Source organism: Aythya marila (assembly GCF_965140915.1).
Source record: "Aythya marila genome assembly, chromosome: 1".
Lineage (NCBI taxonomy): Eukaryota > Metazoa > Chordata > Aves > Anseriformes > Anatidae > Aythya > Aythya marila.
In genome coordinates, this window is record NC_139042.1 from 192,886,161 (window position 1) to 192,893,351 (window position 7,191).

At 47.7% G+C, this 7,191-nt stretch overlaps 1 long non-coding RNA gene across 1 annotated transcript; it reads right to left on the reverse strand.

The window, feature by feature from the left end:
• Window positions 1–1,380: 1,380 nt before the first annotated feature.
• On the reverse strand, window positions 1,381–6,408 carry LOC309876156. The gene is made up of 3 exons (XR_014317133.1): window positions 6,270–6,408; window positions 4,551–4,660; window positions 1,381–2,443 (listed from the first exon to the last, which is right to left on the reverse strand). It is a non-coding gene; the product is annotated as an uncharacterized lncRNA (long non-coding RNA).
• Between the last annotated feature and the right edge of the window lie 783 nt (window positions 6,409–7,191).

Here is a 7,191-nt window from a genome sequence, read left to right on the forward strand (position 1 = left end):
CCCCATCACCTCCAGAAGGTCCAGCAGGAAAGTGCATCATTATCTACTTCATGCTCATGGGCAGACATCAAACTTCTGGCGCATGATGAAACCATGGTGCTGAGCACTCTTCAGGGCACAGCTTGAAGTTTTCAACCCCAGCTTCCCTGGAAGGTCAGCCTGGTGCCACATATCTCCCAGCCCTGTGCCCTGCTGCATAAGGAGAGATGTCAGCCGCAGGAGAGCTGCTACCCAAGGTAACGTCTGGCCCACTGCCTGGGGGAGCAAGCTGGGGGCTGGCAGAGCCAGCTGGTGCCCTGCTGCCCAGGGCTCATTGTTTCACAGTGTTTGGTAGTCCCAGCCTTCTCTGAACAGCAGTCATACAACTGCCAGGCTTCTATCTGGGGGGCATGCTAGTAAATGCAGTTATTGTAGAATCACAGAATGGCTTGGGTTAGAAGGGACCTCAAAGACCACCCAGTTCCAACCCCTTGCCATGGGCAGGGACACTTCCCACCAGACCAGGTTGCCCAAAGCTCCAGCCTGGCCTTGAACACCTCCAGGGATGGGGCGTCCAACAATGGCAACATCCTCTCTTTACAATTTTATATTATCATTACTAAATAGAGGACAAAAACCTCATCCTAACTAATTTGAATTTTTTACTTACATGACGACTGTGAAAAGGGTGGGTGCAGATATTCCTGGGTTCCTCCCTCAAGGCCCCTTGGCAGAGACCATGTTTGTCTCCATCAGTTCAGGATGGATATTTGGAAGATATCAATCTCCCTGTTTTGCCTAATCTGGGATCTGAGCACCCTTTCTACAGAAACAATTTTTCAGGAGCTTTTTCATGGCTCACACTGGTCACACTTGCTTGTGCAATATGGTGTTTGAAGTCACTTCAAAACAGCCCCTGAAATGTGCTGCTGTATATTTAAGAAGCCTGACACAAAGGCTTCAGGAACAGACTGGAAGAAACCAATGGCACCCTCTGATGTGGATATTTCTTGCAGATATATTCCTTGATCTTCCTATCTGGACATGTAGTAATGAAGTAAAAATGTCAGCAGAGTCTACCTCCACTATCTCATTCTTAAGACTTTTGAGAGTAAAATAAGGGAGCATTTGAAGAGATTCCTGCTGCATCCACCAGCTAATCCCTGGCCTTGAGTGTGCTGTGAAGCACATTACAGTGTGTCCAAATAATGAGAATTACTGCTGGCAATGAAAGGAGGAGCTCAGCATCAAGGACAACATCCAGCCTTATCATGTTCCCATGCAGTCTGTTGAAGATAACAAAAAGAGATTGCTCCAACCAACAATTTTTGTGCATCTCTAGTGTTTAATAGTCTCAAAAAATGATCCTGAAGGCTCTTGGATGGCAAAGACCTTTGCATACAGTAAATATTTTAATAGCTCATTTTCCAAATTTGTTCCTGGCAGAAAATACTTACATTTTTTTCCTAAGTTTGTTTTGAACCTGACTGTATTTATTTTGGGATGAGGAGGACTGCTAGATGCTTTTTTCCATTCCTGAGACTGGACTCTGATGAAGCTGATGAAACACTAGCAGTGGTAGCACTTTGTTCATCTTCTGGTTTGTCTCCTGCACTAGGCTGAGCTGAAAGTTGAGTACAGGCTTTACCTTAAGCCTTCCAGGTGGCAACCAACACGTGGAGTCCCTGGTCTCTCAAATTAAGCCCGCAGCCTTTCCCAGGGACATAGTGGCATCCCCAGCACTGCACAGCTCAGCGCTCAACAGCAGCAGGAAGAAAGGCAAGATCTCTGTAGTGCTGCAGCACACAGAATTTCTTCCATGAGGCGCATGAGGTTTTGTGGTTCAGAAACATTTTCAGGACTTGGTTTTCTATTCCCTGGAGTTTCTACTCGCAAATCAGACAGTCATATGCCAAACTGCTTGGAGAAAAGAAGCTGAAGCCTTAATTTTAGAGTGAAAAATGTATTTCCAGATAGAGTCTGTAGATTCATGTCTAATTCCATGTTGTGTATTAACACACACAAACTGGTGGCACAGCTTGCTTTGTGGAGACAATGAAAGGCAGAAGTGAGCTGCTGTTGAAGCCAAAGTACTGCTCCTGTGGGCCATGAGGGAATCGGGATCGTCTTCAGGAATGTGGGCGAATGAAGTCCTTGGCCAGGTTTCTAGTGCAGCTATTTCATTCCCACGATGTTTCTCTTGGGGCTGCCTCTCCTAAGGGAAAACTCCTACTGCTGCCTGCCTCCTGTTTCACAAAATGAGGGGGTATTTTTCAGCCAGCTCAAGCCTCTGAGCAGGTTTACCGTAAGACTGTGCTAGCAGAGCAGAAGCAATGGCCAAGGGGCCGGCTGAAGCAAGGGAAGGGCAGGAGCTGGGCAGTGCATGCTCAGAGGAAAGCCCAGGGTGTCACAGCTGCACAGCAAAAGCTGGTTTCTGCAGGAAACTAATGCTTCCCTCCTGCACCTGTGAAGAAGTTCAGCAGAAGTTCAGCAGAAGTTCCAAGCTGACCATCAGACAAAATCTTTACTTTCTCAAATTTTTAAGTAATGATTCTTAAACTCTTGAGATCGGTGACACTGGTTTTTGTATGCCTTTCACTCATAGCTTTCCAACCTTTAGTTAAATGACGGTTCCTTCCGAAGGGACACCATTTGCAGAGCTGGGTAAATTCACAGCAAAATGACTGTGGGTGAGTGAAGGGCGGTGTGTTCGCCATAAGCAAACAGAACCAGGACAACCCACTGCTGGGTAGGCCTTGCCCTGAAGGCTGTGGGGTCCATCCCCACCACAGCTTCACTGCTAAGCCCTATTCCCTGGTGGCACAGCACGGCGCAGCAGGAAGCCCTCACTGTGCACCAGCCCTCTGGGGATTTCCCTGGCTGTCCCTGAGAACGTCTTGTCAGCATTATCTGGGAGTTCAGGACTCAGGGTGAAGCTCTGTCTCCTTGTTTCCTTCTCCTTTCTTGATGCCCTATGCCCTAGATTTACATTTACAGCTTGATAATTCCAGGCAAATTTCCCTGGTCAGGATGCAGTGGTGGATGGCCATGCACTTTGATACCTGAGATAAGAGCTTCCACTGTTGGCTGATTTCCATACATGTAAGATTTTAAATACTCCTTCTGTCTGTAGGGAGTGCTGACATTGCTTTAAATGGGATATGTGACCACATCCTAAGCCTAGGTGCTGGCCCACAGCCACTGGAGGGTTTTGAGAGGGTCTTTATCATGGTGGGATGGGGCTGAGCCTCCACACAGGCTTGGTGCAGAGCCCACATTCAGCTGGACTCCAAAATCCGTCCTCTGTCTAAGCCGTCAATGGTCACTGATGGTTGTAAGCAAATGCAGTGGTGTAGTGGGCCTAGAACATGGAGGTATTTTGGTAAAAAGAGGGTCTCCAATAATGATGGGAAAGAAAACAGAGTGGATGTGAAGCAGGGGCACAGTCACACAGTGGAACTCAGCACATCAGTGCCCAGGTGCATGCATGCACACAGTGCAAAGGATGTACATGGAGCTGGGCTTGGGGAGATGCCCCCTCCCTTCACATCTCAAGGCTTCTCAGCCACAATATCAGCATGGGGTGTTTTGGGTTTGGTGGGTCAGCAGTGGCTGGAGGGCTGTGGGTGGTGGAGGGGGCTCCTTCTGCCCTTCTGTAATTGTGGCCATCAGCCCTATGACACTGGTTGTGGGGGAGGCTGAGCGCACAGCAAGGGGACCATCGTGGTGGGGACTGAGCTCCAGGCACAAGGAGAAGCATGGGGCTGGCCTCAGCCATCACCTCCTCTCATGTCCTTTGGCTGATTTCTGGACCTTTGTGTGTCGTGCAGGAGCTGGCAGGCTTTGGATCTGAAGCTTCCCCACTTGGGAGGGCGATGAGACACCAAGGAGGACAATTGTGCTGGAGGGAGGGATTTAGCGCACCCCAGTGCCTCCCAGTGCCACATGAGTCACAAAGGTCACAGCTATTAACGGACAGAGCCCTGGTGTGTGCCAAGCTGCTCACGTTCCCAGCTTCCTGTTTCCACCCACTAATTTGCACTGGAAGGGAAGTATTTGAGTGTCAGACATTTTCTCTGGGACACGAAGGTCTCAAGGCTGAGCAGAATGCTTCTCCCACCCACTGGTTAATGGGGATGGGGATAGGAGGGGGAAAAACTACCGCAAGGCTTTGCCTTTATAAACTATCTACTTAAACTCCCCAAGGGGGCTGAAGAGCAAGAACTGAAGCGAGAAGCACCCAGAGGAATGCTTCTCCTACTGTCCTTGTGTTTATAAGGAGAGCGCTGGCAGACCCAGCTCCACACAAGCTTTCTAACAAGATCTCCTCAAATGACACTCTGAGCATCCACACACAAGCCAGAATTGCCTGAGCAATGGAGATGAAATGGGAAAACCTGATTCCTGTGAGGGAGCACGTCCATGGGGTGAAGGCTTGAGCTCCTGCTCCAGGAGTGCTTGGCAGCAGTCGGCACAGCTGCGGGAAGCGGTTACCTCCCTGGTGCTGATACAACCCGTAGTGCTGCCGTGTGGTAAATGAGATCAGAGAAATGAGCTGGCAGGAAAATTACCTTTTTTTTTTTTCCTTTTTTTTTTTCAGCTGGGTGAGTTTTCAGCCAGATCAGTTCCCCAGGCCAGTTCATGGCACAGCTGCACAGCTGCTGGTGATGGCATGGCACAACTGCAAAACAAAACCAGGCTGAAGGCACAGACTGGGCAGACTCCTTTCAAAGGAAAATGCTCAAATGGCTACAGCCTGAAGGAGCTCTGGAGCTTCTCCTTCCTAACCGTTAACAAAAGCTGTGTTAGGCAATGTCCACAGAGATCATGAGGTTTTGCACTGGGGTAGCTCTGCTCTCCTTCCAAATATCTGTCTTTGCATGCTGGCTCCCCCTCCCCAGCGAACATGTGCAAGATGAGCAGATGAGATAAGGAAGTCAGGCAGGAGGACAGATACCAAAGCGCTGGGTGAGACCCACTGCAGCAGCTTCCTGCTGCCGAAATGCTTCCACAAGTGGCGGGGACCACGCAGAGATGCCCAGCTTGGCAAAGCAGGTGTCTGAGCAGGATGCAGGGGAGCAAATGTGAAATGGAGGTGCACACAAAGAAGTCAATCTGCAATTTTATTTTATTTTTTTTTTAATGATGAAAATAAGTTGCTGAGGGCTAATAGCATTGGGTGAATAACAGATGGGCAGAATGGGACATGTATCTGTAAACCTCACCAGAGGGATGCTGTGCCATCGTCTATGTGAGCTGTCCTAAGCACACTGAAAGAAAAGTGAGAAATCTTAATTTTCTCACTGTGTGAGAAATGACATCACTATCCTTGTGTCTGAGAAGCTGACTTCATCCCAAATAACATTATTTTACCGGAATCTTTCCAAGCCCTAAGATGGACAGTTTTCAGTGAGCCACTTCCTTTCTGCATTTCCCAGTGCACAGCTGACGTGAACAGACACGGCACGTCACAGCCTGGAACAATTTCCAGCCCTGCCGTAGGTCAGCGGCTATGCCATGTCTGCAGAGCAATTTGGCATATTTTGAGTTTAACCCAGCAAATCAGATCAACTTCTTAAAATGATTTTGTTTTCTGCACTCCAAGAAAAGCAGTGTACTTCAGCTGAAAGAGTGAGAGATTCTTTTCTCAGAAGACTGACTATAATGTGAGCATTTATTGAGAAATTGCATGTGGGAGCCATAAAACAAACAAAGATCAGTCCTACAGAAAAGCACAACCACACAACAGAAAAGGGTAATTTCAAGTTCATTACCCAAAATGATTGTTGTCTGTATGAAAGGGAATTGTGATATTTAGGATGTCCACTGGAATGTGAAGCATTCTTCAGTTCTGGGAAGAAACATATTTACTTTGCTGATTGATTCAATAATCTGTGCTTTGGGTAACTAGTGAACACTGGCTCCTTCCATTTAAGAGGAACACTCTGAGGCTGTATTTCTCGAACCCACATATCCTTAAGCCTTTTTGGGGGGCTTTTCATGTTGCCTTGAGGCCAAGACTGTAACTTCTCACCACTGGATTATATCACAATTGGAGTGAAGTAGAGGCAGCACTGCTTATGTCAAAGTACACACTAAAAAGATTTCAAAAAATAACATTGCTGTGGGCAATGCCTACAGAATACGTCTTTTTTTAGGATCATGCAGACTCTGCAAAGGCATATCTTTATACTCCAAATTTACTTGGACCCTATCAGGAGTGAAACCATACAGATCTGGCAGATAGATAACAAAGAGATGAATTGTGAATTCTGCCTGTACAGACCCACCTGTGCTGTGTCTTCTGATATCCTGGAAATCTTCTTTGACCCTGAAACCCCTCACTCGTGTGCTTGCCTTTATGACTTTAGGGCTTGATCTGCTGGAGTCAGGGGAAGCTTTGCTCCTGATTACAGTGGGGCATGTCTGGGCTCAGCCTGAGCACGGATGGAGCTGAAACTGCAGCTTTTCTCCTGCCTGCTTATCTACACCTTTGGACTGCAGTTTAACTGTGCCAATTTCACCCAACCCCCTGAGTTCACTTCATGCTTTGCTCCATGCTGTCACCTTTGCTCCCTTTGGGATCCCCTTCTTTACCCGAGTCCTAGCTTATCTATTATTGCTCAAGGTAAGAGCAGCTGTGCTGGTTTGGACCCTCTAACCTGTCCATCTCTTCTGCCTTCAACACTGGCAATATGTAGACACCTAGGAAAAAGTTAAGAGCAGAATTAACGTATCTATCACATCTCCCTTAACACTGCTGCAGCTTCCAGCTATTTTCATCTCAAAAGGATTTCCTGAACCTGCTGTGGCATGGACCCCTCCAAACTCCCTAGGAGGGCTTGTAAGCTCCTTGCAATTCCTGTGTCCTTTGGAAAGAACTTCCTTGGCAAGTCTACTGCCTGCTGCATGACCAGCCTCTTCCTTTTATTTGCTTTGGATTCAGCTCCTAGCTCCATTAGCTGGTGCCTCGTTCCTGTCCTGGAGGCACAATGAACACTCAATCCCTCTCCACCCTATGCTATTAACGATTTCATAGCTTTCTGCATGCAGTAACCCCATCTCATCTCCTTTCCAGTTTGAGAAGCCCCAGTCTCCTGCATGGTACAGCAATCAGGCTTTTGCTCATCCTGTTACTCTTCTCTGAACCTTTCTAACTGCTTTGCTAACCTTTCAGAGGGGCCAGAACTGCACACGTTATTCAAGGAATGG